This window comes from Anolis carolinensis, unplaced genomic scaffold (assembly GCF_035594765.1).
Source record: "Anolis carolinensis isolate JA03-04 unplaced genomic scaffold, rAnoCar3.1.pri scaffold_15, whole genome shotgun sequence".
Classification (NCBI taxonomy): Eukaryota; Metazoa; Chordata; class Lepidosauria; order Squamata; family Dactyloidae; genus Anolis; species Anolis carolinensis.
This window is the reverse complement of record NW_026943826.1, coordinates 2,516,491-2,542,563: the sequence shown is the minus strand read 5'-3', so window position 1 is coordinate 2,542,563 and position 26,073 is coordinate 2,516,491.

The window sequence follows — 26,073 nt, the reverse complement described above, 5'->3', positions numbered from 1 at the left end:
TTTCCCCAAACTCCACCAGGATGGAGGTGAACTACAACTCCCAAACTCAAGGTCAATGTCCACCAAACCCTTTCAGTATTTTCTGTTAGTTGTGATAGTTCTGTGTGCCAAGTTGGATTCAGTTCCATCATTGGTGAAGTTCAGAATGCTCTTTGACTGTATAAATCCCAACAACTACAACTCCCATATGTCAAGGTCTATTTTCCCCAAACCCCGCCAGTGTTCAAATTTGGGCATATTGAGTATCCGTACCAAGTTTGGTCCAGATCCATCATTGTTTGAATCCACAGTACTCTCTGGATGGAGGTGAACTACAACTCCCAAACTCAAGCTCAATGCCCACCAAACTTTTCCAGTATTTTCTGTTGGAGTTCTATGTGCCAAGTTTGGTTCAGTTCCATCGTTGGTGTGGTTCAGAATGCTCTGATTGTAGGTGAACTATAAATCCCAGCAACTACAACTCCCAAAGGTCAAGGTCTATTTTCTCCAAACTCCACCAGTGTTCACATTTGGGCATTTTTTTAATTAATTTTTATTGAGAGGTTTCCCAGCAACTCCATACATTTCTTATAACAACAAAAATTCTCATTTCTCAATACCATAAAAAACATGTAAGACAACAAGGGTATCTGAGGGGAAGGGGTGAGGGGGGAAATAAGGTATCAATACACAAGTTGAAAAGGAACAAAAAGAAAAGAAAGGGGGGGAGGAATTGAAAAATAACAACAACAACAACAAAAGAAAAAGAAAAAATCAACAGCCACAAGGCAAAAACAACCGCACCAAAGAAAGAATTTACATGTAAACAGTTGCTAGATATATCCTGTTACTTCCAGAGCTCCAGGTGTGGTCCTTTTGATTTTCTTTTAGTCATATATTTTTATTTTGAAGTTAAACAAGTTTAACTATCTTTACTTTATACTATTATCCGAGGGACTTTCTTTAGTCCATCCTTATATAAACATTTATTTTTTCTTTTTGTAAAAATTCCTTCATGGGTTTCCAATCCGTTTTATTTGATGTTCTTTCCTGAGCTAGTTTTTGTGTTAATAAGTCCATATTCATCACGTCCATTACTTTATTGAGCCATTTCTCCATGCTAGGTACTTCCTTTGTTTTCCATGCTTGTGCGAGCACTATTCTCGCCGCCGAGAATTTTGAGTATTCATCAAGAACTCATAGTCATCAAGAATAATAATTTATCTGTATATTTTTTTCTATCTTCATTTCCGATTTTCTTACGATTTCCGACACTTCCGAATGTTCAGCACATGCCTAATCGCTCTCCCTGTCGTCGCATTCTGCTTTGGAAGGAAAGGCTGGAATGAATGAATTGCAAACCTTCCGGGCGTAAATTTTGGGAGAAGTTTTCAGGTGTGGAAATGAAGGGGGAGTTTGCCCTGCTGCCCCTCTGTCGGCGTCCATTAGTGGCCTCTTCCATTCCACTTAACGGAGCCAGGCCGAAACTCCATCAAGGCATAATCCGAGCTGGCTCAGCATCTCTTCCCCTCCGGCCTTTACAAGCTCTCCCGTTGTGTTTTATTTATTTTATTGGCCTGAAAGCATCGAAGGAAAGAGGAGGAGACACCACCAAAATGAAAATCCGGAACTATCCAGGGCTGACTCCATATACATTGCTGCCTGAGGCAAAACCAAGAGCACAAACTTTGTTGAGAAGCTAACTCAATGTGAGATGTATCAAAAGCCTGCCTCGTTCGGGGAGATCGGGGATTCCATTAAGTCTGAACTGTTGAAGTGGGAATGATTGTACATAGGTTTGTTTAAATGTAATTGAGTTATAGTGATGCAATGTGAGCTGGGGATTGCATCATGCACTGTCTGCTGTCCACTATGCAAGTGTGTAAAGAGTTAACTGAGTATTGCATCATACAGCAGAGGTGTTTATATATAGCCTTCTGCTTCCTGTATTCTCTCTCTGGTTATCTGCTCTTAGCACTCTGTCTGTATGTATATCGTCTTGTGAGAGATTTCCGTTTGTAAGTAAACCTTTTTCTAGATAGCTGAAGTCTCCAGCCTCGTTACTGGTGCCAGTGCTTCTACGTGGGTCTTCTGCTGCATGTGTGTTTATCCAAAACGCGCTCTGACAGTGGTTATGGGCCCAGCACGCTTCCGCTGTGTGTGTGTTTATCCAAAACGCGCTCTGACATGAACCAACGTCAAAATTGAGCTTGGAAGCTCAATGTATTTGATGGGCATTCTACAAAAAGCAAGGGACTGGATTAGATGATCTCTGGGATCCCCTCAAACGCTCATTCGAACCAACAGGTCTTACTTAAAAGAAGAAAATTAGGGTTGATTTCTTTGAGGGTGGCCTGTAATGTAAAGATAATGGGACTTACAGTACCTTCACTCAATTCACTCACTTCCTGAGACCAATGTCAGAATTGAGCTTGGAAGCTCAATGTGTTTTATTGGCATTCTACATTCTACATTCTACAAAAAGCAAGGAACTGGATTAGATGATCTCTGGGACACCCTCAAACGCTCATTCGAACCAACAGGTCTTACTTAAAAGAAGAAAATTAGGGTTGATTTCTTTGAGGGTGACCTGTAATGTAAAGATAATGGGACTTACAGTACCTTCACTCACTTCCTGAGACCACTGCAACTGCCATCTATGACTGATGAAAACCAAACTTGGCACACAGACCACTCATGACCCACTCTACATCCTGGTGCGGTTTGGAAGAGTTTGGACCATGGATGATGGGACTTATAGTACCTTCACTCACTTCCTGAGACCACTGCAACTGCCACCAATGACTGATGAAGACCAAACTTGGCACACAGACTGCTCATGACCCACTCTACATCCTGGTGCGGTTTGGAAGAGTTTGGACCATGGATGATGGGACTTACAGTACCTTCACTCACTTCCTGAGACCAATGTCAGAATTGAGCTTGGAAGCTCAATGTGTTTGATTGACATTCTACAAAAAGCAAGGGACTGGATTAGATGACCTCTGGGATCCCCTCAAATGCTCATTCGAACTAATAAGTCTTACTTAAAAGAAGAAAATTAGGGTTGATTTCTTTGAGGGCGGCCTGTAATGTACGTTGGATAAGCGAGTGTTGGATAAGTGAGACTCTACTGTAATAATAATAATAATAATAATAATAATAATAATAATTTATTTGCTGTGTCATACTATGTCTTTGTTTTAATAATTATAAACACAGCCGGGCTGTGGCGCAGGCGGGAGAGCAAGCCAGCTGCAACCAGCTGCAATGAATCACTCTGACCAGGAGGTCATGAGTTCGAGGCCCGCTCGGAGCCTATGTTTGTTTGTCTTTGATCTATGTTAAAAAGGCATTGAATGTTTGCCTATATGTGTAATGTGATCCGCCCTGAGTCCCCTTCGGGGTGAGAAGGGCGGAGTATAAATGCTGTAAATAAATAAATAAATAAATATTAAGTATTATTTCATTATTATTAATTTCAAATAACAATGGCAGTATGAATTATAACATATTTATTTATTTGCTACATTTATATGCCACCCTTCTCACCCCGAAGGGGACTCAGAGCGGCTTACAAATTAAATGTACATACAATATTATATTATTAGCATAGTACAATACTGGTAATAAATTACTATATTGTACTGCATCAATATATTGTAATATTATTAGTAATATTACATGTAAAATATAATATATAATTATTATTATATCGTATTATTAGTATTATTATTAACATATGGCTCAGGATGAAATTGACAGACCCAATTTTGGACTCAGAAAGTGCCTGAATATTTATTTATAGGTGCATTTATGAATGTTTTTGATGTAATTTAATTTTAAATCAAGTTGAAATATTATTGTAACTGTTATATGTGTGTTTTATATTGTAAGCCGCCCTGAGTCCCCATACTGGGTGAGAAGGGTGGGGTAGAAATGCGGTAATAAAATAATAAATAAATATAATTCTAATAATATATAATGTAACTAGCTCTGCCCGGCCACGCATTGCTGTGGCTTTTTTTAGGTGGTTCCGTGTCTTAGAGGGGGGGAATCCTTTGTTGGGAGGTGTTAGGTGGCCTTGATTGTTTCCTGAATGGAATTCCTTTGTTTTCAGAGTGTTGTTCTTTATTTTGTGTTTTGAGATGAAAGAGTGATGAGTACCGAATGGGTTTGGACCTTCAAAGAGTGGGTGCTTCCCTGTTTTTTGGGGGGGATCCTTTGTTAAGTGTAAGAACATAGAGACGTGGATGAGGGGTTGTGTTGTCAATTTTCTAGGTTGGGGGACTTTAGTTTTGTTGTTTTGCCCGGTGGAGCGATGCCATTATCCTTTTATATATATAGATACTAATAATACGAGATTCCTCTCACTTCCTGTTGTCTCAGCCCCGTAACTTGGGGACAGCCTGTATAATTGAACAGCGCAGGCTGTTTGGTGCCGGATACGAAACCAAGGCTTCCATATGTATAAAGGACGGGCGATTGCGTGCCCCATCCCTGGCCTTTTCGGATCCCCGCTGCTCGCTCTGCCCGCGCTTTCTGGTCCCCGCTTGCTTCCCTCGCTTTATTCTGTAATGACTAATTAGAAAGCCATTCATGCTGGGCCGATGCCCTGTGGCAGGAAGCTGCCACGACCGATGCCAGCGCAAAGGCTTGGCAGGCGCCCGGCCATCTGCCACCAGATGCCAACCTGTCGCTTCCAGGTTCTGTGTGCCGCGGCTCACCTCCGACGATGAGTCGAGAGAGGAAAGCTACGAGAAAATCCACAAAAAAGCAGAGAGGTCTATCTAAAGCAGTGATTTCCAAAGTGGGCACTACCGCCCCCTGGTGGGCCTCCTTCCAAGAGCCTGAGACAGGGCTGAGCCTCTATACCTCTCCTGAGAGGCCGTTTAGGACTAAAGGGCGGGGCTAGGGGTGGGGGCGGGGCCTTCTTCCAAGAGCCCAAGACAGGGCTGAGCATCTACACCTCTCCTGAGAGGTCTTTTAGGACTAAAGGGCGGGGATAGTGGTGAGGGCGGGGCCTCCTTCCAAGAGCCTGAGACAGGGCTGAGCCTCTATCTCCCCTGCGAGGCCTTTTAGGACTAAAGGGTGGGGCTAGAGGTGGGGGCGGGGCCTCCTTCCAAGAGCCTGAGACAGGGCTGAGCCTCTATATCTCCCCTGCGAGGCCTTTTAGGACTAAAGGGTGGGGCTAGAGGTGGGGGCGGGGCCTCCTTCCAAGAGCATGAGATAGGGCTGAGCATTTATACCTCTCCTGAGAGGCCATTTAGGACTAAAGCGCGAGGCTCGGGGTGGGGCTTCTTCCCAAGAGCATGAGACAGGGCTGAGCCTCTATACCTCCCCTGAGAGGCCGTTTAGGAATAAAGGGCGGGGCTAGGGAAGGGGGTGGGGCTTCCTTCCAAGAGCCCGAGACAGGGCTGAGCCTCTATACCTCTCCTGAGAGGCCGTTTAGGACTAAAGGGCGGGGCTAGGGGTGGGGGCGGGCCCTCTTCCCAAGAGCACGAGACAGGGCTGAGCATCTATACCTCTCCAGAGAGGCCGTTTAGGACTAAAGGGCGGGGCTAGAGGTGGGGGCGGGGCCTCCTTCCAAGAGCATGAGACAGGGCTGAGCATCTATACCTCTCCTGAGAGGCCATTTAGGACTAAAGCGCGAGGCTAGGGGTGGGGCTTCTTCCCAAGAGCATGAGACAGGGCTGAGCCTCTATACCTCCCCTGAGAGGCCTTTTAGGAATAAAGGGTGGGGCTAGGGAAGGGGGTGGGGCCTCCTTCCAAGAGCCCGAGACAGGGCTGAGCATCTATACCTCTCCTGAGAGGCCTTTTAGGACTAAAGGGCGGGGCTAGGGGTGGGGGCGGGGCCTCCTTCCAAGAGCCCGAGACAGGGCTGAGCCTCTATACCTCTCCTGAGAGGCCTTTTAGGACTAAAGGGCGGGGCTAAGGGTGGGGCTTCTTCCCAAGAGCATGAGACAGGGCTGAGCCTCTATACCTCCACTGAGAGGCTGTTTAGGACTAAAAGGCGGGGCTAGGGTCGGGGGCGGGGCCTCCTTCCAAGACCCCAAGACAGGGCTGAGCATCTATACCTCTCCTGAGAGGCCGTTTAGGACTAAAGGGCGGGGCTAGGGGTGGGGGCGGGGCCTCCTGGCGCTGCAGGACAGGGATAGAAGCTCAGCCCTGCCTCAAATATAGTAATATTTTTATTATTATCATGCTACGCCGCTTTTTCTCTCCACAAGGAGACGCATGGATCTATGTAGTATTGGAAGGCATTCAATCTTGAAGCAACATCTGGAGCGAAGCATTCTTCTATGAAACAAGACGAGACCCGAAACCAGGTGCAAACGTGCATTTTGGGAGCTCCTTTGGCATGAATCGCTTCTGACAATCAACGTGCTTTTATGTCTTTTTTCCCCCCATGAAAAATCCAAGCAGCTCGTGGCTTTGGAGATGAATTCAAATAGAGGCGACACAGTTTTCAAGTAGGCTTGTGGCGCCCCCTGCTGCTCATATATCAGGTGTGCAGAAAAGCACACTAAAATGAACGTGTTTGTTGTCTGTCTTTGAGTTGTTTCCAAGTTGTCCTTTGAGGACCTTGATCTGAGAAGTTAGTCCTTGGCTGAGAAGTAGGTGTCAATCTCGAAATCCACATACAAGACATCTGAAACCTTGATTCTGGAAATTCTGTTGTCAAACAACGACAACATACCCATATTTATTTATTATTTACTAGCTGTGCCCGGCCACATGTTGCTGTGGTGTAGTCTGCTGGTTTTGAAAAAAGTAATGAGGGAGTGGTGGAATTTAATATATGTTATATGTCAGGAAATACAAAATGTCATGAAATATATTATGTGTGAGTTGAATGAATGCCCAGCCACGCATTGCTGTGGCGTGTGGGAATGCTTTGTTGGCCAGGTGGGATAGCAGTGAATAGCCTTGCAGCCTCAAAGCCTGGCCGTTTTCTTCTTATGGGAATCCTTATGCATACGGAATAGGCTTGCTGCTTGGAAGACTGGGTATATGCGTAATAGGGGAATGGTTTTTTGGGCTGCTAGAATTAGGACTAAAGGGTGGAGCTAGGGGCGGGGGCGGGGCCTCTTCCCAAGAGCCCAAGTCAGGGCTGAGCCTCTACTCTTGAGAGGCCTTTAAGGACTAAAGGGCAGGGCTGTGGCGGGGGCGGGCTTCTTCCCAAGAGCCCGAGACAGGGCTGAGCCTCTATACTTCTCCTGAGAGGCCTTTTAGGACTAAAGGGCGGGGCTAGGGGTAGGGGCGGGGCTTCTTCCCAAGAGCCCGAGACAGGGCTGAGCCTCTATACTTCTCCTGAGAGGCCTTTTAGGACTAAAGGGCGGGGCTAAGGTGGGGGCGGTGCCTCTTCCCAAGAGCCTGAGACAGGGCTGAGCCTCTTTACTTCTCCTGAGAGGCCTTTTAGGACTAAAGGGCAGGGGTGGGGGTGGGGACGGGGCCTCTTCCCAAGAGCCCGAGACAGGGCTGAGCCTCTATACCTCTCCTGAGATGCCTTTTAGGACTAAAGGGTGGGGCTTGGGTTAGGGGCAGGGCCTCTTCCCAAGAGCCTGAGACAGGGCTGAGCCTCTATACTTCTCCTGAGAGGCCTTTTAGGACTAAAGGGTGGGGCTTGGGTTAGGGGCAGGGCCTCTTCCCAAGAGCCTGAGACAGGGCTGAGCCTCTATACTTCTCCTGAGAGGCCTTTTAGGACTAAAGGGCGGGGCTAAGGTGGGGGCGGGGCCTCTTCCCAAGAGCCTGAGACAGGGCTGAGCCTCTTTACTTCTCCTGAGAGGCCTTTTAGGACTAAAGGGCAGGGGTGGGGGTGGGGACGGGGCCTCTTCCCAAGAGCCCGAGACAGGGCTGAGCCTCTATACCTCTCCTGAGATGCCTTTTAGGACTAAAGGGTGGGGCTTGGGTTAGGGGCAGGGCCTCTTCCCAAGAGCCTGAGACAGGGCTGAGCCTCTATACTTCTCCTGAGAGGCCTTTTAGGACTAAAGGGTGGGGCTTGGGTTAGGGGCAGGGCCTCTTCCCAAGAGCCTGAGACAGGGCTGAGCCTCTATACTTCTCCTGAGAGGCCTTTTAGGACTAAAGGGCGGGGCTAAGGTGGGGGCGGGGCCTCTTCCCAAGAGCCTGAGACAGGGCTGAGCCTCTTTACTTCTCCTGAGAGGCCTTTTAGGACTAAAGGGCAGGGGTGGGGTGGGGGCGGGGCCTCTTCCCAAGAGCCCGAGACAGGGCTGAGCCTCTATACCTCTCCTGAGACGCCTTTTAGGACTAAAGGGTGGGGCTTGGGTTAGGGGCAGGGCCTCTTCCCAAGAGCCTGAGACAGGGCTGAGCCTCTATACTTCTCCTGAGAGGCCTTTTAGGACTAAAGGGCGGGGCTAGGGGTGGAGGCGGGGCCTCTTCCCAAGAGCCTCTGTATATCTCACCTGAGGAAAGGAATGTTGTCGTTTTATGTGTTCATAAACTACCAAAGGCAGCCACTCTCTATACTCAGTAAATTTTATTGGCCATAAATTCACAAACCGATGACTCTGTCGTTCTCTCCCTCTCTTTTTACCACCCCCAATGCAGACAGGTGACCACCCCCCACCGCCTTTTATGGCCTTCCAAGACAGTATTTCTTCCAGACCAGTGGTGTTTGACCATCTGCTTTCCTCCCAAGAAGAAAAGGAAAAATTTCTCAGATCAAGGGCTAGAACATCCTTCTGAATTTGGAGGTCAATGTTGACTTCTCAGCTATGGAAGAACTTTTAAGATGAAGGTCTAAGATATTTTTTGTGTGTATTTTGATGCCAATGTTGACTTCTCAACCATGGAAGAACTTCTAGGATCAAGGTCTACTATTTCCTCTTGTGTATTTTGATGTCAATGTTGACTTCTCAACCATGGAAGAACTTCTAGGATCAAGGTCTAAGAGATTCTTCTTATGGATTTTGACATTAATGTTAACTTCTCAACCATGGGAGAACTTCTAGGATGAAGGTCTAATATTTCCTCTTGTGGAATTTGATGTCAATGTTGACTTCTCAGCCATGGAAGAACTTCTAGGATCAAGGTCTAACTTCTTGTGGATTTTGACATCAATGCTAATTTCTCAGCCATGGAAGAACTTGTAGGATCAATGTCTAATATTTCTTTTTGTGGATTTTGACGTCAATGTTGACTTCTCAACCATGGAAGAACTTGTAGGATCAAGGTCTAAGAGATTCTTCTTGTGGATTTTGACATCAATGTTAACCATGGGAGAACTTCTAGGATCAATGTCTAATATTTCCTTTTGTGGATTTTGATGTCAATGTTGATTTCTCAACCATGGGAGAACTTCTATGATGAAGGTCTAATATTTCCTCTTGTGGAATTTGATGTCAATGTTGACTTCTCAGCCATGGAAGAACTTCTAGGATCAAGGTCTAACTTCTTGTGGATTTTGACATCAATGTTAATTTCTCAGCCATGGAAGAACTTGTAGGATCAATGTCTACTATTTCCTCTTGTGGATTTTGATGTCAATGTTGACTTCTCAACCAAGGAAGAACTTCTAGGATCAAGGTCTAAGAGATTCTTCTTGTGGATTTTGATGTCAATGTTGACTTCTCAACCATGGGACAACTTCTAGGATCAAGGTCTAAGATATTAGTCTTGTCAATTCTAGGATCAAGGTCTTAGAGATCTTTCTTGTGGATTTTGACGTCAATGTTGACTTCTCAGCCTTGGAAGAACTTGTAGGATCAAGGTCTAATATTTCCTTTTGTGGATTTTGATGTCAATGTTGACTTCTCGGCCATGGAAGAACTTCTAGGATCAAGGCCTAAGATGGATTTTGACATCTAAGTTAAATTCTCAGCCATGGAAGAACCTCAAAGATCAAAGTTTAAGATATTCTTCTTGTGGATTTTGATGTCAATGTTAACTTCTCAATCATGGAAGAACTTCTAGGATCAAGGTCTAATATTTCCTTTTGTGGATTTTGATGTCAATGTTGACTTCTCGGCCATGGAAGAACTTCTAGGATCAAGGTCTAAGATGTCTTTCTTATGGATTTTGACATCAATGTTAACTTCTCAGCCATGGAAGAACCTCAAAAATCAAGGTCTAAGATACCCTTCTTATGGATTTTAATGTAAATGTTGACTTCACAGCCATGGGAGAACTTCTAGGATCAAGGTCTAAGATATCCTTCTAATGGATTTTGATGTCAATATTGACTTCACAGCCATGGAAGAACCTTTAGGATTACAGTCTAAGATATTCTTCTTGTGGATTTTGATGTCAATGTTGACTTCTCAGCTAAGGAAGAACTTTTTAGGAATTCTCTTCTTGTGCACTTGGACGTCTATGTTGACTTCTTAGCTGTGGACATTTAGTGATTTAGCTAGGGGTGTGGTTAACCTTCAAAGATTGTTGTCGAGCCACGGCACCCCTCTCCCCAAAAGATTGTAATCAATAAGAAGACTTCAAGCAAGAGATATGATTATTTTTTCCTTTATTTTTAAAACATTTTCTGCTTTCAAAGTTTCACAATATCAAAGCTGCTGAGGCCTCTGGAAGGACCCGGCAGCAACTGTACCTTGAACTCTATCAAAGCGAAACCCTTTAATAAATGTATAACATTGATTTTTCTTGTGTACCTTGTATTGCTTGTGTGCTGTATCAATTACACATGCATACAGATGCATTCATATCTCGGTGCCGACAGCCAAGCACTTGATTTCCTGGAAACAAAATCTTTGACTTTTTATAGAATCATAGAATCATAGAGTTGGAAGAGACCTCGTGGGGCATCCGGTCCAAGACCATTCTGCCAAGATGCAGGAAAATCGCATTCAAAGCACTTCCGACAGATGGTCATCCAGCCTTTGCTTTAAAGCCTCCAAAGGAGGAGCCTCCACCACATTCTGGGGCAGAGAGTTCCACTGATGAACATCTCTTTTGGGTCTTGTACCTTTGTATCACATGGAACTGGACAGGGACTCATCAGTAGGCTCTTTTTTCGATAGAGTTACGAGTTGGGTCGATACAGGGAATGCCGTGGATGTAGCGTACCTGGATTTCAGTAAGGCCTTCGACAAAGTCCCCCACGACCTTCTGGCAAATAAACTAGTTAAATGTGGGCTAGACAAAACTACGGTTAGGTGGATCTGTAATTGGCTAAGCGAACGAACCCAAAGGGTGCTCACCAATGCGTCGTCTTCATCATGGAAAGAAGTGACAAGTGGAGTGCCGCAGGGCTCCGTCCTGGGCCCGGTTCTGTTCAACATCTTTATTAACGACTTAGACGGAAGGCACGATCATCAAGTTTGCAGACGACACCAAACTGGGAGGGAGAGCCAACACTCCAGAAGACAGGAGCAGAATTCAAAACGATCTTGACAGACTAGAGAGATGATTGGCCGAAACTAACAAAATGAAGTTCAACAGGGACAAATGCAAGAGACTTCACTTCGGCAGAAAAAATGGAAATCAAAGAGACAGAATGGGGGACGATGCCTGGCTTGACAGCAGTGTGTGCGAAAAAGACCTTGGAGTCCTCGTGGGGAAGAAGTTAAACATGAGCCTACAATGTGATGCGGCAGCGAAAAAAGCCAACGGGATTCTGTCCTGCATCAAGAGGGGAATAGCGTCTAGATCCAGGGAAGTCCTGCTCCCCCTCTTTCTATTCTGCCTTGGTCAGACCACACCTGGAATCACACTGGGTCCAATTTTGGGCACCACAGATGAAGGGAGATGCTGACAAGCTGGAAAGCGTCCAGAGGAGGGCGACTAAAATGATTAAGGGTCTGGAGAACAAGCCCTATGAGGAGCGGCTTAAAGAACTGGGCATGTTTAGCCTGCAGAAGAGAAGGCTGAGAGGAGACATGAGAGCCATGTACAAATACGTGAAGGGAAGTCCTAGGGAGGAGGGAGGGAGCTTGTTTTCTGCTGCCCTGCAGACTAGGACACAAGGCAACAAGGGCTTCAAAATACAGGAAAGGAAGGAGATTCCACCTGAACCTCAGGAAGAACTTCCTCACTGTGAGAAGGGCTGTTCGACAGTGGAACTCTCTCCCCAGGGCCGTGGTGGAGGCTCCTTCCTTGGAGGCTTTGAAGCAGAGGCTGGATGGCCATCTGTCGGGGGTGCTTTGAATGCGATTTCCTGCTTCTTAGCGGGGGGTTGGACTAGATGGCCCTTGAGGTCTCTTCCAACTCTACTATTCTATGATTCTATGATTCTATAATAAGAGCCCCATAGAAAACAACCAAGTCCTGAGTGTTTTCCCTCCTGGCTGGGGCGAGCAAAGGGCTTAATAAGAGCCCCATAGAAAGCAACCAAGTCCTGAGCATTTTCCCTCCTGGCTGGGGCGAGTAAGGGGCTTAATAAGAGCCCCATAGAAAGCAACCAAGTCCTGAGCATTTTCCCTCCTGGCTGGGGCGAGTAAGGGGCTTAATAAGAGCCCCATAGAAAACAACCAAGTCCTGAGTGTTTTCCCTCCTGGCTGGGGCGAGTAAGGGGCTTAATAAGAGCCCCATAGAAAACAACCAAGTCCTGAGTGTTTTCCCTCCTGGCTGGGGCGAGCAAGGGGCTTAATAAGAGCCCCATAGAAAGCAACCAAGTCCTGAGTGTTTTCCCTCCTGGCTGGGGCGAGCAAGGGGCTTAATAAGAGCCCCATAGAAAGCAACCAAGTCCTGAGCATTTTCCCTCCTGGCTGGGGCGAGTAAGGGGCTTAATAAGAGCCCCATAGAAAGCAACCAAGTCCTGAGCATTTTCCCTCCTGGCTGGGGCGAGTAAGGGGCTTAATAAGAGCCCCATAGAAAACAACCAAGTCCTGAGTGTTTTCCCTCCTGGCTGGGGCGAGTAAGGGGCTTAATAAGAGCCCCATAGAAAGCAACCAAGTCCTGAGCATTTTCCCTCCTGGCTGGGGCGAGTAAGGGGCTTAATAAGAGCCCCATAGAAAGCAACCAAGTCCTGAGCATTTTCCCTCCTGGCTGGGGCGAGTAAGGGGCTTAATAAGAGCCCCATAGAAAGCAACCAAGTCCTGAGCATTTTCCCTCCTGGCTGGGGCGAGTAAGGGGCTTAATAAGAGCCCCATAGAAAGCAACCAAGTCCTGAGCATTTTCCCTCCTGGCTGGGGCGAGTAAGGGGCTTAATAAGAGCCCCATAGAAAGCAACCAAGTCCTGAGCGTTTTCCCTCCTGGCTGGGGCGAGTAAGGGGCTTAATAAGAGCCCCATAGAAAACAACCAAGTCCTGAGCGTTTTCCCTCCTGGCTGGGGCGAGGAAGGGGCTTAATAAGAGCCCCATAGAAAGCAACCAAGTCCTGAGCGTTTTCCCTCCTGGCTGGGGTGAGTAAGGGGCTTAATAAGAGCCCTATAGAAAGCAACCAAGTCCTGAGCGTTTTCCCTCCTGGCTGGGGCGAGGAAGGGGCTTAATAAGAGCCCCATAGAAAGCAACCAAGTCCTGAGCATTTTCCCTCCTGGCTGGGGCGAGGAAGGGGCTTAATAAGAGCCCCATAGAAAGCAACCAAGTCCTGAGCATTTTCCCTCCTGGCTGGGGCGAGCAAAGGGCTTAATAAGAGCCCCATAGAAAGCAACCAAGTCCTGAGTGTTTTCCCTCCTGGCTGGGGCGAGTAAGGGGCTTAATAAGAGCCCCATAGAAAACAACCAAGTCCTGAGTGTTTTCCCTCCTGGCTGGGGCGAGTAAGGAGCTTAATAAGAGCCCCATAGAAAACAACCAAGTCCTGAGTGTTTTCCCTCCTGGCTGGGGCGAGGAAGGGGCTTAATAAGAGCCCCATAGAAAGCAACCAAGTCCTGAGCATTTTCCCTCCTGGCTGGGGCGAGGAAGGGGCTTAATAAGAGCCCCATAGAAAGCAACCAAGTCCTGAGCATTTTCCCTCCTGGCTGGGGCGAGGAAGGGGCTTAATAAGAGCCCCATAGAAAGCAACCAAGTCCTGAGCATTTTCCCTCCTGGCTGGGGCGAGTAAGGGGCTTAATAAGAGCCCCATAGAAAACAACCAAGTCCTGAGTGTTTTCCCTCCTGGCTGGGGCGAGTAAGGGGCTTAATAAGAGCCCCATAGAAAGCAACCAAGTCCTGAGCATTTTCCCTCCTGGCTGGGGCGAGTAAGGGGCTTAATAAGAGCCCCATAGAAAGCAACCAAGTCCTGAGCATTTTCCCTCCTGGCTGGGGCGAGTAAGGGGCTTAATAAGAGCCCCATAGAAAGCAACCAAGTCCTGAGCGTTTTCCCTCCTGGCTGGGGCGAGTAAGGGGCTTAATAAGAGCCCCATAGAAAACAACCAAGTCCTGAGCGTTTTCCCTCCTGGCTGGGGCGAGGAAGGGGCTTAATAAGAGCCCCATAGAAAGCAACCAAGTCCTGAGCATTTTCCCTCCTGGCTGGGGTGAGTAAGGGGCTTAATAAGAGCCCTATAGAAAGCAACCAAGTCCTGAGCGTTTTCCCTCCTGGCTGGGGCGAGGAAGGGGCTTAATAAGAGCCCCATAGAAAGCAACCAAGTCCTGAGCATTTTCCCTCCTGGCTGGGGCGAGGAAGGGGCTTAATAAGAGCCCCATAGAAAGCAACCAAGTCCTGAGCATTTTCCCTCCTGGCTGGGGCGAGCAAAGGGCTTAATAAGAGCCCCATAGAAAGCAACCAAGTCCTGAGCATTTTCCCTCCTGGCTGGGGCGAGTAAGGGGCTTAATAAGAGCCCCATAGAAAGCAACCAAGTCCTGAGCATTTTCCCTCCTGGCTGGGGCGAGGAAGGGGCTTAATAAGAGCCCCATAGAAAGCAACCAAGTCCTGAGCATTTTCCCTCCTGGCTGGGGCGAGTAAGGGGCTTAATAAGAGCCCCATAGAAAGCAACCAAGTCCTGAGCATTTTCCCTCCTGGCTGGGGCGAGCAAAGGGCTTAATAAGAGCCCCATAGAAAGCAACCAAGTCCTGAGCATTTTCCCTCCTGGCTGGGGCGAGTAAGGGGCTTAATAAGAGCCCCATAGAAAGCAACCAAGTCCTGAGCATTTTCCCTCCTGGCTGGGGCGAGGAAGGGGCTTAATAAGAGCCCCATAGAAAGCAACTATGTCCTGAGCGTTTTCCCTCCTGGCTGGGGCGAGGAAGGGGCTTAATAAGAGCCCCATAGAAAGCAACTATGTCCTGAGCGTTTTCCCTCCTGGCTGGGGCGAGCAAAGGGCTTAATAAGAGCCCCATAGAAAGCAACCAGGTCCTGAGCATTTTCCCTCCTGGCTGGGGCGAGCAAGGGGCTTAATAAGAGCCCCATAGAAAGCAACCAAGTCCTGAGCATTTTCCCTCCTGGCTGGGGTGAGTAAGGGGCTTAATAAGAGCCCCATAGAAAGCAACCAAGTCCTGAGCATTTTCCCTCCTGGCTGGGGCGAGGAAGGGGCTTAATAAGAGCCCCATAGAAAGCAACCAAGTCCTGAGCATTTTCCCTCCTGGCTGGGGCGAGGAAGGGGCTTAATAAGAGCCCCATAGAAAGCAACCAAGTCCTGAGCATTTTCCCTCCCGGCTGGGGTGAGTAAGGGGCTTAATAAGAGCCCCATAGAAAGCAACCAAGTCCTGAGCATTTTCCCTCCTGGCTGGGGCGAGGAAGGGGCTTAATAAGAGCCCCATAGAAAGCAACCAAGTCCTGAGCATTTTCCCTCCTGGCTGGGGCGAGCAAAGGGCTTAATAAGAGCCCCATAGAAAGCAACCAAGTCCTGAGCGTTTTCCCTCCTGGCTGAGGCGAGGAAGGGGCTTAATAAGAGCCCCATAGAAAGCAACCAAGTCCTGAGCATTTTCCCTCCTGGCTGGGGCGAGCAAAGGGCTTAATAAGAGCCCCATAGAAAGCAACCAAGTCCTGAGCATTTTCCCTCCTGGCTGGGGCGAGTAAGGGGCTTAATAAGAGCCCCATAGAAAGCAACCAAGTCCTGAGCATTTTCCCTCCTGGCTGGGGCGAGGAAGGGGCTTAATAAGAGCCCCATAGAAAGCAACTATGTCCTGAGCGTTTTCCCTCCTGGCTGGGGCGAGCAAAGGGCTTAATAAGAGCCCCATAGAAAGCAACCAGGTCCTGAGCATTTTCCCTCCTGGCTGGGGCGAGCAAGGGGCTTAATAAGAGCCCCATAGAAAGCAACCAAATCCTGAGCATTTTCCCTCCTGGCTGGGGTGAGTAAGGGGCTTAATAAGAGCCCCATAGAAAGCAACCAAGTCCTGAGCATTTTCCCTCCTGGCTGGGGCGAGGAAGGGGCTTAATAAGAGCCCCATAGAAAGCAACCAAGTCCTGAGCATTTTCCCTCCTGGCTGGGGCGAGGAAGGGGCTTAATAAGAGCCCCATAGAAAGCAACCAAGTCCTGAGCATTTTCCCTCCCGGCTGGGGTGAGTAAGGGGCTTAATAAGAGCCCCATAGAAAGCAACCAAGTCCTGAGCATTTTCCCTCCTGGCTGGGGCGAGTAAGGGGCTTAATAAGAGCCCCATAGAAAGCAACCAAGTCCTGAGCATTTTCCCTCCTGGCTGGGGCGAGGAAGGGGCTTAATAAGAGCCCTATAGAAAGCAACCAAGTCCTGAGCATTTTCCCTCCCGGCTGGGGTGAGTAAGGGGCTTAATAAGAGCCCCATAGAAAGCAACCAAGTCCTGAGCATTTTCCCTCCTGGCTGGGGCGAGTAAGGGGCTTAATAAGAGCCCCATAGAAAGCAACCAAGTCCTGAGCATTTTCCCTCCTGGCTGGGGCGAGGAAGGGGCTTAATAAGAGCCCCATAGAAAGCAACCAAGTCCTGAGCATTTTCCCTCCTGGCTGGGGTGAGTAAGGGGCTTAATAAGAGCCCCATAGAAAGCAACCAAGTCCTGAGCATTTTCCCTCCTGGCTGGGGCGAGGAAGGGGCTTAATAAGAGCCCCATAGAAAGCAACCAAGTCCTGAGCATTTTCCCTCCTGGCTGGGGTGAGTAAGGGGCTTAATAAGAGCCCCATAGAAAGCAACCAAGTCCTGAGCATTTTCCCTCCTGGCTGGGGCGAGGAAGGGGCTTAATAAGAGCCCCATAGAAAGCAACCAAGTCCTGAGCATTTTCCCTCCTGGCTGGGGTGAGTAAGGGGCTTAATAAGAGCCCCATAGAAAGCAACCAAGTCCTGAGCATTTTCCCTCCTGGCTGGGGCGAGCAAGGGGCTTAATAAGAGCCCCATAGAAAGCAACCAAGTCCTGAGCATTTTCCCTCCTGGCTAGCAGCGGGTTCGTTTTGAGACAGCAAAACGAGTAGTGTGGTGGTTTGAGAGTTGGACTACAATTGTGGCTTAATTCCCCACTCAGCCATGGAAACCCACTGGGTGATATTGGGCAAGTCACACACTCTCAGCCTCGGAAAACCCAATGAAACAGGAAATAACACTTTCAAACCCGGAACAGATTTTTGTTGTTATTGAAAATGTTTTTTAATTTTTTAAAAAATGGAAAATTCGCCAAAAATCTGAGGATAAGTCAAACGTTCTTAGATTTGGTGAGCTAACAGTGGTAAATGTGTTCTACCACTGTAGCAAGTTTCATTAGGATAGCTGAAAAAATGAGGGAGAGAGAAGTCCCTCAAGTTTCCCCACTGACAAAAATGTTTTCTGTCATGCGCATGCGCATCCGCCATTAACGAGATACAGTAGAGTCTCACTTATCCAAGCCTCGCTTATCCAAGCTTCTGGATTATCCGAGCCATTTTGTAGTCAATGTTTTCAATTTATCGTGATATTTTGATGCTAAATTCGTAAATACAGTAATTACAACATAACATTACTGAGTATTGAACTGCTTTTTCTGTCAAATTTGTTGTAAAACATGATGTTTTGGTGCTTAATTTGTAAAATCATAACCTAATTTGATGTTTAATAGGCTTTTCCTTAATCCCTCCTTATTATCCAAGATATTAAAAACTATTATTCCTCTCCCTGTAATTAGGACTTTATTTTTCTTTTCTTTTTGTTGTATCAACCTAGAGCCATGAATGATGGGTTGTGTTGTTAAATTTCGAGGTTTGGGGGTCTGTAGTTTTGTTGTTTTGTCCGCTGCCCTGATGCCATCACTCTTTTATATATATAGATTATTACCATTATTTCTACTACTACTATACTATACATATTTCTATTAGTATCACTATTACTTTTATCACCACTATTATGAACTTTCTTTCTCTTCCACCTTTCTCCCCATAGTCATTATTACTATTACTATACTGAAGGCTGCCAGGTTCGAATCCCACCCGGGGAGAGTGCGGATGAGCTCCCTCTATCAGCTCCAGCTCCATGCGGGGACATGAGAGAAGCCTCCCACAAGGATGGTAAAAACATCCGGGCGTCCCCTGGGCAACGTCCTTGCGGACGGCCAATTCTCTCACTCCAGAAGCGACTCAAGTTGCTCCTGACACTAAAAAAAAAAATCCAAGATATTCGCTTATCCAAGCTTCTGCCGGCCCGTTTAGCTTGGATAAGTGAGACTCTACTGTACATACGAAGATTTGGAAGTTTTGGAAAGTTTTGAACTTTTTACTTCTTGGCTGATCTAGTTTAGCAGCTGCTTACCGGGCATGGACCTCTCTAACCGAGCTCCTAACTAAAATCTCTACAACCTGACTGATCTGGTTTAATGGAAACTCACCAGGCACTGACCTCTTTATCTATGGTCTTAGCTGAAATCTCATCAACATGAAGCCAACTCGGTAGTAACAAATAAATTCCTGGCCTGTGGGTCCTGCTGATAAGCAGAGATGTTTAGGATTGAACTCGGGACAGTATGCAAATCAAATGGATGCTTTAACCACTCCATCAAGTCTGTCAAGTTTAGCAGTGGTTGGTTGATGTCAGCCAGCTTGGTGCAGTGTCAATGTGCCACCCAGTGGCCATGTGATGCATTGAGTCCTCCTTTTCTCCACTTTTCTTTCTCTTCCCCCCTTTCCCCTTCTCCTCTGCATTTCCACTTCTCTCTCCTCCCTCTTCACCTCCATCTTTTGTTTTCTCTTCCACCTTTCTTTTCTCCTTTCAATTCAAATGTGGTTGGACTTTGGTGCAAGCAGCTCCAATTCCCGGGCAACCCCACTCTGTCTTGATGAGCACACCATCCTACAAGTGGAAGTCACAATTTAGAAAATCGCCACGTAACCATTCGCCATGTCAAGATGAGTGTGGCATCCGTGGAAAAAATCCTCCAAGACCATCTTCACATGATTAGGGTCCGTTCGCTGGGTTCCCCGGCTACTCACACCTTTCCAGAAGCAGGAATGAGTCCAATGCTCTCAGGCTCTATGGTCGATGTGCCACAGAAACCAGGAGGAACTTTTCAACAGACTGATCCCACAGGATCAGGGGCGGTTCAACCGTAAGGCAATTTAGGCAGTTGCCTCAGGCGCCATCGGTTGGGGGGCGCAGTTGAGGAGCCTTTTGAGACGCTTCCAAGTGCCCTAAAGCCAACTTTTTGTTTGCGTGTGCCACCGCTTCCGGCAAGACTGCCTTCTGTCAGGTGAAGCAGCTGGATGTTTAATAGGCTTTTCCTTAATCCCTCCTTATTATCCAACATTTTCACTTATCCAGCACTTTTATTTTTCAGTAATTGGTTTGGGGAGGGCGCTAAAATTTTGTTCGCTTACACTTGAATATTACCTAGGGCCGGCCCTGCACAGGATGAAAGCTGGGCTCATGACAATGATCCTGAGACTCAAGTCCAGTCGATGCAATGATTTGCCATGGCTTGCAAAGATACTATATGTGCGTTAACTGGAAAATCAGATGCATGAAGCTGATTGGTTGAGTTTGCAAGGACTTGGGAATTGCTTTTGTAACTGTTGCTATCCTGCTGCTGGAGAAATTGCTTTTATAACTGTTTATTTATTTATTTATTTATTTATTTTTCAAACTTATATGCCGCCACTCCCCTAGGGCTCAGAGCGGCTTACAAGAACCGGCTAAAATCAACAATTTAAAAAACATCTTAAAAACAACTTTTTTAAAAAAAAAAAGTCTTAAAAACATCCTAAAAGCACTGTTGCTATCCTGCTGCTGGAGGAATTGCTTTTGTAACTGTTGCTATCCTGCTGCTGGAGGAATTGCTTTTGTAACTGTTGCTATCCTGCTGCTGGAGGAATTGCTTTTGTAACTGTTGCTATCCTGCTGCTGGAGGAATTGCTTTTGTAACTGTTGCTATCCTGCTCCTGGAGGAATTGCTTTTATAACTGTTGCTATCCTGCTGCTGGAGGAATTGCTTTTGTAACTGTTGCTATCCTGCTTCTGGAGAACCAGTCTGTGTGTGTGTGTGAGTCTGAGTGCTGGCTGGAAAGAAGGTGGCTCTCTACTCAGAGAAGCCTGACTATTTCTGAGGCCTTGTTTGCTGCTGATCTTCTCGGAACCAGATTCATGGACTAAGAAAGGATTCCTTATAACTGTTGTTTTCTGTAAGCAATCAGAGGGACTATTGTAAATACCATTGTTCTGCTGATCTCTTGGAATCAGCAAAAGTTCCTGTGTCATCCAATCTGCAAAGCTGAGTGCTGCATCATTTTCAGGGCTCATGGGCACACGCAAGAACTTCCACCTATCATCTACAATCCCCAACATGACTCACCACCTGGGTTAGAAATGTCAAACGGCCATCTGTTGGGGGTGCTTTGATTGTGCTTTTCTTGCATGGGAAGGGGTTGGACTAGATGTCCCATGTGGTTTCTTCCAACATATGATTCCATGATTCCAAATGGTGTCAGACTGCATTCATTCAACAGTGTAGACGCACTTTTAGAATATATTTCGAGCGGATGTTTCTTCTTGAAGTTGGTCTCCATCCCTTCGCTGTTTTTCTCCTCGGCACGTCAGCTTTTGAAATGCATACTCCCCAAATACCCCAAATTCGTTCTGCACTTTCCTCCATTTCCACGCGCAGAGAAATAAAGAGGAAAATTCAGGGTGACATTTGGTTTTTCTGGCATGTTGTGCCAAGATGGAGGAAGAACGAGGACTTCACAGCGGAACCAATGGGGAGGGTGGGGTTGCACTGAAAGTCAACCGAACATCTGATTTGGGGATGATGTTTTGGGCTTCACAAAGCCGTTCCTCACGGATTCATGGCAACAGGGAGACCGTCGTGACCAAACCTCATTTCCCCCCAATTTTTTTGGCTGGCCTCCCATTCTTTGTTCGTCTTGGAGAAGCGTCAACAAGGAGAAACATACAGTACTGTGGAATGGATGCGGTTCATAGAATCATAGAATTGTAGAGTTGGAAGAAACCTCATGGGCCATCCAGTCCAACCCCATTCTGCCAAGAAGCAGGAAATCGCATTCAAAGCACCCCCGACAGATGGCCATCCAGCCTCTGCTTCAAAGCCTCCACCACACTCCGTGGCAGAGAGTTCCACTGCTGAACAGCCCTTCTCACAGTGAGGAAGTTCTTCCTGATGTTCAGGTGGAATCTTCTTTCCTGTAGTTTGAAGCCATTATTCCCTTGCGTCCTAGTCTGCAGGGCAGCAGAAAACAAGCTCCCTCCCTCCTCCCTAGGACTTCCCCTCACATATTTATACATGGCTATCATGTCTCCTCTCTGCCTTCTCTTCTGCAGGCTAAACATGCCCAGCTCTTTAAGCCGCTCCTCATAGGACTTGTTCTCCAGATCCTTGATCATTTAGTCGCCCTCCTCTGGACGCATTCCAGCTTGTCAACATCTCCCTTCAATTGAGGTGCCCAAAATTGGACACAGTATCCCAGGTGTGGTCTGACCAAGGTAGAATGAGTTCCCTGGATCTAGACGCTATTCCCCTATTAATACAGGCCAGAATCCCATTGGCTTTCTTAGCAGCCGCATCACATTGTTGGCTCATGTTTAACTTGTTGTCCACGAGGACTCCAAGGTCTTTTTCCCACGTTCTGGTGTCAAGCCAGGCATCGTCCCCCATTCTGTATCTTTGATTTCCATTTTTTCTGCCGAAGTGGAGTCTCTTGCATTTGTCCCTGTTGAACTTCATTTTGTTAGTTTTGGCCCATCTCTCTAGTCTGTCAAGATCGTTTTGAATTCTGCTCCTGTCTTCTGGAGTGTTGGCTCTCCTTCCCAGTTTTGTGTCGTCTGCAAACTTGATGATCGTGCCTTCTAACCCTTCGTCTAAGTCGTTAATAAAGATGTTGTACAGAACCGGGCCCATAACCCTGCTGATGACACTCCACTCGTGACTTCTTTCCAAGATGAAGACGACGCATTGGTGAGAATCACCCTTTCGGTTCATTTGCTTAGCCAATTACAGATCCACCTAACCGTAGTTTTGTCTAGCCCACATTTTACTAGTTTGTTTGCCAGAAGGTCGTGGGGGACTTTGTCGAAGGCCTTACTGAAATCCAGGTACGCTACATCCACAGCATTCCCTGTATCGACCCAACTCGTAACTCTATCGAAAAAAGAGATCAGATGAGTCTGGCATGACTTGTTTTTGGTGAATCCGTGTTGACTATTAGCAATGACCGCATTTGTTTCTAAGTGTTCGCAGACCACTTCCTTAATGATCTTTTCCAGAATCTTGCCTGGTATCGATGTGAGGTTGACCAGATGCCACTTCAATGCCACCTTGACCACCAAAGTGGTCAAACTGGGAGTTGGTGCTCTTACCAGGTCTTGCACGACTACAACTCCCAGGATTCCTTCACATTGCATTGTGACAGTTATACTGCAGTGTAGACAGACCCCAAATGCACAGATATAGGACTAAGGACACGTGACATGACAGGGACCGAGGAGACTTAGGAGACCACAAGAGGAACACGAGCGTAATAGTATAATGCAGCAGCAAGAAAAGGCCAATACAATGCCAGGCTGCATCAATAGAAATATAGATCGAGGGGGAAAATAGTACAGCTGTATGCTGCTGTGATTCGACCTCAACTGGAAGAAGAGAAAGTGAAAAAATAGGAAGGGGAGGCAGAGGAAGTAAGAGATGAAAATGGATCAGATGGAGATAGAGATGGGGGGGGGGAGGAAGAAGAAGGGATAGAGATGGAGGAGAAAGAAGAGATGGAGATGATGGAGGAGGAGGAAGTGATGGAGATAGAGATGGAGATGATAGAGGAGGAGTAGGAAGAGATAGGGATGGAGATGAAGATGGAGGAGAAAGAAGAAATGGAGAAAAGAGAGATGGAGATGGAAATAGAAGAGGAGATAGAGAAGATGGAGGAGGAGGAGGAGGAGGAGGAGGAGGAGGAGGAGGAGGAGGAGGAGGAGGAGGAGGAGGAAGAGGAGATGGGGATGGAGATGGAAATAGAGGAGGAGAAAGAGGAGGAGATGGAAATAGAGGAGGAGGAGGAGGAAGAGGAGGAAGAGATGGGGATGGAGATGAGGAGGAGGGGGGGAGGAGAAGAAGAAGGGATAGAGGTGGAGGAGAAAGAAGAGATGGAGATGATAGAGGAGGTGGAAGAGATGAGATAGAGATGATAGAGGAGGAGGAGGAAGAGGAGGAGGAAGGGATAGGGATAGAGATGAAGACGGAGGAGAAAGAAGAGATGGAGAAAAGAGAGATGGAGATGGAGATGAAAATAGAGAAGATAGAGAAGATGGAGGAGGAGGAAGAGGAGGAGGAGGAGGAGGAGGCGGAAGAGATGGAGATGGAAATAGAGGAGGAGAAAGAGGAGGAGATAGAGATAGAGGAGGAGGAAGAGATGGGGAGGAGGAGGGGGAGGAGGAGGAAGAAGGGATAGAGATGGAGGAGAAAGAAGAGATGGAGATGATGGAGGAGGTGGAAGAGATGAGATAAATATGGAGATGATAGAGGAGGAGGAGGAGGGAGAGATAAGGATAGGGATAGAGATGAAGATGGAGGAGAAAGAAGAGATGGAGAAAAGAGAGATGGAGAAATAGAGAATATGGAGGAGGAGGAGGAGGAAGAGATGGATATGGAAATAGAGGAGAAGATAGAGGAGGAGATGGAGATAGAGGAGAAAGAAGAGATGGAGAAAAGAGAGATGGAGATGGACAGGAAAATAGAGGAGGAGATAGAGAAGATGGAGCAGGAGGAGGAAGAAGGGATAGAGATGGAAATAGAGGAGAAGATAGAGGAGGAGATGGAGATAGAGGAGGAGGAAGAAAAAGAGGAGGAAGAGATGGGGATGGCGATGGAGATGGAAATAGAGGAGGAGATAGAGATGAAGGAGGAGGAGGAAGAAGAGGAGGAAGAGATGGAGATGGAGAAGGAAAAAGAGGAAAAGAAAAGGAGAAGGAAGAGATGGATGTGAAGCAGGAGGTGATGGAGATGAAGGAACATAGGATGGAGAAGGAGGGGATGAAGACCAAATCCCTTGATACTTCAGAGCCCCATTCATAACTATTTGTCTGAAGAATTACCAAAGAGGATGCTCTCAGGGCATGAGGCGGTAGGGCAGGAAAGCGACATGTCTCATGGGGCCTATAGAGACATGGATATTCCTCCCAAACCCGAATGACCCTAAGAGACCTTCTTTGCTCTGTGGATATGGAGGTCTCACAGCAAACTGATCTTCACCCGTGGGTTCCTTGCTGACTCAGAGACCTCCACCAAGAGATATGTCTTGGATGTCTCCATTTGAAAGAGGCCCAGGCAAATTGAGCTTCTGACTTATAGCTTGTGTCGGTGCCAGGAGCGTCCGTGAGTCATGCCAGCACCCTCAGCAGACTTCCTCGGTCAGATTAGCTCCGAGTCTTCCTCCAAAGGCCATCCTTTGTCTTGGAAGAATGTGGACAAACTCATAAATGTCAATGAGATTAATTAAAAAGATGAAAAGGGCTCCATGGATAGACAGAACATGGAAGATAGTTTGGCAAGAGATAGAGATAGAGATAGAGAGAGAGATGGGCAGAGAGATGGATGGTGGATGATAGATATCTGGATAGATAGATTGATTAATAGATAGATAGATAGATAGATAGATAGATAGATAGATAGATAGAATATTGGATGGGTGGATGGATGGATGGATGGATGGATGGATGGATGGATGGATAGATAGAGATACGTAGGTAGGATAGATGGATGGATGGATGGATGGATAGCTAGATAGAATGAATATTGGATGGATGGATGGATGGATGGATGGATGGATGGATGGATGGATAGATAGAGATACGTAGGTAGGATAGATGGATGGATGGATGGATGGATGGATGGATAGCTAGATAGAATGAATATTGGATGGATGGATGGATGGATGGATGGATGGATGGATGGATAGATAGAGATACGTAGGTAGGATAGATGGATGGATGGATGGATGGATGGATAGCTAGATAGAATGAATATTGGATGGATGGATGGATGGATGGATGGATGGATGGATGGATGGATGGATAGATAGAGATACGTAGGTAGGATAGATGGATGGATGGATGGATGGATAGCTAGATAGAATGAATATTGGATGGATGGATGGATGGATGGATGGATGGATGGATGGATGGATAGATAGAGATACGTAGGTAGGATAGATGGATGGATGGATGGATGGATGGATGGATAGCTAGATAGAATGAATATTGGATGGATGGATGGATGGATGGATGGATGGATGGATGGATGGATAGATAGAGATACGTAGGTAGGATAGATGGATGGATGGATGGATGGATGGATAGCTAGATAGAATGAATATTGGATGGATGGATGGATGGATGGATGGATGGATGGATGGATGGATGGATAGATAGAGATACGTAGGTAGGATAGATGGATGGATGGATGGATGGATGGATGGATAGCTAGATAGAAAGAATATTGGATGGATGGATGGATGGATGGATGGATAGAGATACGTAGGTAGGATAGATGGATGGATGGATGGATGGATGGATAGCTAGATAGAATGAATATTGGATGGATGGATGGATGGATAGAGATACGTAGGTAGGATTGATTTTTTTTTTCGTGTCAGGAGCAACCGGAGTTGTTTCTGGAGTGAGAGAATTGGCCGTCTGCAAGGACGTTGCCCAGGGGACGCCCGGAGGTTTTTGATGTTTTTACCATCCTTGTGGGAGGCTTCTTTCGTGTCCCTGCATGGAGCTGGAGCTGATAGAGGGAGCTCATCCACACTCTCCCCGGGTGGGATTCGAACCTGGCAGCTTTCAGGTCAGCAACCCAACCTTCAAGTCACTTAGTCCACTACGCCATCTGGGGGCTCCTGGTAGGAC